The following is a 4,723-nucleotide window of genomic DNA, read 5'->3' on the forward strand; positions in this document are numbered from 1 at the left end:
AGAGAGAGAGAGAGAGAGAGAGAGAGAGAGAAAGAGAGAGAGAGAAAGAGAAAGTGAGAAGGCAAGCCACCAGGTTTGGGACTCAAACCGTGGTCTGCCATGTGGGAGTGTCCAGCGCCTTAATACCATGCCACCTGTGAGTCCCCAGAATGTTGTATTTTATCAAATGCTTTCTCTGCATTAATTAAAACTACCATATGTTTTTAATTTTTCTTTGTGTTAATATGGTGTATTATATTTAAGGGTTTGTGTATGTTGAACACCTTTGTTTCCCTGTAATAAAGCCTACCTGGTAGTGATGCATAATCTTTTTCTAATAAGTTGTTGGATATGATTTGATAATATCTTGTGAGAATGTTTGCCTCTATATTCATCAGCCATATTGGTCTGTAGTTTTCCTTCCTAAGTCCTTGTCTGTTTGGGGGATGAAGGTGATGAAAGCTTCATAAAATTAATTTGGGAGGTTTCCTTCCTCTTGGATCTTTAATAATAACTCAAATGAAATGGGGATTAACTCCTCTTTAAAAGTTTTATAGAATTCAAAAGTGAAGCCATAAGGACTTGGGCTTTTCTTCATTACTGATTCAATCTCATTGCTTGTTGTGGGTCTATTCAGACTTTCGATGTCCTCCTGATTCAATCTTGGTAGATTGTATGTGTCCAGGAATTTGTCCATCTCATCTCGGTTTTATTGTTTGTTGGCATATAGTTGCTCAGTATCCTCTAATGATGTTTTGTATTTCTGTTGTGTCTGTTGTCATATTGCCTGTTTTATTGTGAATTGTATTTATCTGGTTCCTTTCTCTTTTCTTCTTAATTGGTCTAGCTAATGGTATGTCAATCTTGTTTATCTTTTCAAAGAACCAGCTTTTGCTTTATTTTCTGTATGGTTCATTTATTTTCTAGTTCATTGATTTCTGCGTGAATCTTTATTATTCCTTTTCTCCTAGCATTTCTGGCATTTTTGGGGTTTTGATGTGTTTTTTTGTTTGTTTTTCCAATTTCCTGAGGCATGATGTTAGGTTGTCTGTCACCTTTCCATCTTTTTCTTATGTGCACTAATTGCTATGAATTTCCCTCTTATGACTGCTTTTGCAGTGTCCCATAGATATGGACACTCGTGAACTCATCATTTGTTTCCATAAGTTTTTTTTCAATATTTTATTCAAGTTTTATTTTAAGTGATGTTAATTACAGCAGTTGAAGGGGAGGATCTAATTACACACAAAATGGAAGACTCTAAAATGTATCCATTGAACTGCTAAAAAATAAATTGTGTGGTGAGAATACAACAGAAGTCCAATTTGGATTCAGAGTGCTGTCACCACGTGATTACAACCACACAGACTCTTCCCAGCTTTCAGCTGGAGCTCCTAGAAGCTATTTCATACTCTGGTATAAGGACAAAAAAATAAATAAAAAACATAACACATGAAGGAATTGAGTCCTGAATGATTGGCTTCATCACATACACCCCCTCCACCCCAAAATGGCACAAAAGAAACAGCTACCATATCCAGCAGACTACTTTGGTGTAAAGGAAGTGATGATGGAGTGGGGTGGAAATCGGTCATAAAGATCTGCCTAGGAGTTTGTACACACCATCAAGCAAATGAGCCTCTAATCAATTAAGGTTAGGAAACTAAGGTTCAATTCTCAGGAAGTCAAAATATGATTCATTTACTCAGTGGGAACTTACAAAGTGCCTCCATAGTATCAACTTCCACTTGCAGCCATTTTTAGATTTAAAAACAAAACAAAACCAAACCACAAACAAACAAACAAAACCACCTGGCATCTCTAGAAGGGCCACCATGAACCCTCACCCAGCCATGCCTATAGCTGAAATGACTTTTTTTTTTTTTAAATTGGGTCTCTTCTGTACCTCTAAAGGGTAACACCTTAAAGCTGAATCATCTTTAACCTGGAGATCTAACGTGATATTTAGGAACACTTGCATCCCAGACATACATTCAAAGGTACACTAAATTCCGAAGGTATCTATGCTGCAAAACAGTTTAAAATTAAACGATTGTACAGTATTCATTTATGCTTGAAATTCCAGTCCTAGACCAAGTTTGTGGCCACCAGGATTGACGTTATTGCCATCCAGCAGAACTGACAGCATCAGTTTGATGCCTGGCTTTAGGATCTGAGTGTATCCTAGGCCTATCAGACTGGAGTTGTGCACTTTAGCTGAGAAACAGGCATCGGGGTGGATCTGATACTTGGCTGCTATTCCAAAGCGCATGTTACTGTTTCCTGCTGTCCAGGTGAGATTTACAACAGTCTCCAACTTCTTGTTCACCTTTTGGTAAATAAGGTCACCGAACTCTGATTCACATTAGTGTGAAGCTGGAATTCATCAGTTTTTTTTTTTGAGAGGTTTTTGCTATAGGGCATGTGCGCTCGCCAGACAGACAGAGAGAGACATAGAGACAGAAAGCGAGAAATCACCCCCCAGGGGGGATGGTCATGCTGCAATCCCTTCTCCATTCTCCTCTCGGGATCTTGGGCACGCACGCACACACGCCCGGCGTGAGTTTTAAGCCACCGGGTCCAGGATGCGAACCACGGTCGACTACGTGGGAGTCCAGCAACATAGCCATTACGCTAACTGCTGGTTCCCGAATTCATCAGTCTTGTAGCCCACTGTGAAGTTGCTCTGGGTTACTTGGGACTTCGCGGTCTCAAAATTCATCTGATAGCCAGCCAGCCACTCCTCATAGCCTAGCACCAGAGCTCCCAGATGGAAGGCCCAGCAATGTCAAAATCCACGTCGCAGCCCAGGTTGATGTGCTGCCACATGTAGTCTGTCTTGATTTTAGCATTTTTCCCCCATGTTAGGTGAGAAGGAAGAGTCAAAGGTCAGCTTTAGTCCACACACAAGCTGGTCTTCCACGGTGATCTCGGTGCCTAGCGTGTTGTCAGTGTTCCACTTCTTGTAAACATCAGGCCACATTCAGTCCATCTGTACTTGGTTTCCAGACTGCCCGTCACTTTGGTGGTCTCAGTGTTGGCTGAGCCTGAGCTGGTAAATTCCAATCCATTCTCAGACTTTGTTTTCAAATCGAGTTTTATTAGGCCAAATCCGTAGCCCTTGGTGAAGACATCCCTGGCAGGCTTGCCCAGATCGACGTACGTGGGAGGCACAGCCATCTTCTGCTGCAATAAAGTACCCACCAGAGTAAAGACATCATATCCGTAAGTTTTTTGACTTCAGACTTAATTTCTTCGATTATTAAGAAGTCATTCAGAAGTAGGTTTGTTTATTTTCAAGGATGTTTCTTGAAATTAATACTGAGTTTAATTCCATCATGGTCCAAGAAGATGCTGAATATAGTTTCTATGCCTTTGAATCTGTAAAGGCTTAATTTGTACCCTATCATATGGTCAGTCTTTGAAAAGATTCCATGTCAAGGTGAGAAAAATGTATGTTTTTTGGTCTTAGGGTAGAAAGTTCTATAGATGTCTGTCAAGCCCATTTTTGATTTATAGTATCGTTTAGGTCCTGTATCTCTCTGCTTATTTTTTTTATCTAGAAGATCTGTCTAAATGAGATAATGGTATGTTGAGATCCCCAACAATTATAATGTTACACTCTGTCTCTACTTTTAGTTCCCGTAGTCTTACCTTCATGTATTTAGGTGCTCCTGAGTTGGGTGCACAGATATTTATAAGCATTATGTCTTCTTGATGAATTAGCGAATTTACTACTACATAATGCTCTTCTTTATCTCTTTTTAACAATCTTTGTCTTAAAGCCTATTTTGTCTGAAATCAGTATTGCAACTCCAGTCCTTTTTTTGATTTCCATTTGCATGGAATATCTTTTTCTAGCCCTTCACTTTTAGTCTATGTATGTCTTTATCCATAAGGTATGTTTCTTGTAGGCAACAGATAGAGGGTTTCTGTTTCTTTTATCCATTCAGCCAGTCTGTGTCTCTTGATTGGAGAATTTAATCCATTAACATTCAACGTTATTATCCATATTTACAGACTTGTTCTATCATTAAGTTAGCTGTTTTCTTGGTTATATTTTGTTCTCTTATATCGGTCTATCTTTTTTAGTTTTCCTGCTATAGCTCTCCCTTCAGAACCTCTTGAAGAGCTGGTGTGGAGTTGGTAAATTCTTTCAGGTTTTGTTTATCTGAAAATGTTTTCATCTGTTTTTCCCATATGAAGAATAATTTTGCTGAGTATAGTATATTCTTGGTTGAAATTGCTCTTCATTTAATACTTTGACTATATTTCCCAATTCTTTTCTTGCCTGCATTGTTTTTGATGAGAGGCCTGATGTTAGCCTGATGGGATAACCTTTGTAAGTAACTTAATGTTTCCTTCTTGCCAATTTTAGTATCTTGTCTTTGTCTGTGGTTTTGGCCAATCTGGCTATGATGTGCCTTGGAGAGGATATTGTTGTGTTGATTCTATTTGGGGTCCTATGTATTTCTTGGGTCTGGATATTTGAATGCCCTTCTAGATTTGGAAAGTTTTCTTCCATTATTTCATGGGATAAATTATCAATACAATTATTATTTTCTTCCTCTTCTGGAATACCAATTATCTGGATGTTTGGGCGCTTGATGGTATCTAGTATTTCTTGTATATTATTCTTTTTTTCTTGGTTGTTTTCTCAGTCTTTTTGATAATTTTTTCTAGGTCAGAGGTTTTATCTTCTACTCTAGAGATTTGATCTTCTGCATGATCTAATCTGCTTTTT

General features: G+C 38.6%; 1 pseudogene; it reads right to left on the reverse strand.

The window, feature by feature from the left end:
- Positions 1 to 2,047: 2,047 nt before the first annotated feature.
- Positions 2,048 to 3,161, reverse strand: LOC102501581 (voltage-dependent anion-selective channel protein 1-like; annotated as a pseudogene).
- Between the last annotated feature and the right edge of the window lie 1,562 nt (positions 3,162 to 4,723).

This window comes from Tupaia chinensis, unplaced genomic scaffold, assembly GCF_000334495.1.
Source record: "Tupaia chinensis unplaced genomic scaffold, TupChi_1.0 Scaffold150243_1, whole genome shotgun sequence".
NCBI classification, from domain to species: Eukaryota; Metazoa; Chordata; class Mammalia; order Scandentia; family Tupaiidae; genus Tupaia; species Tupaia belangeri.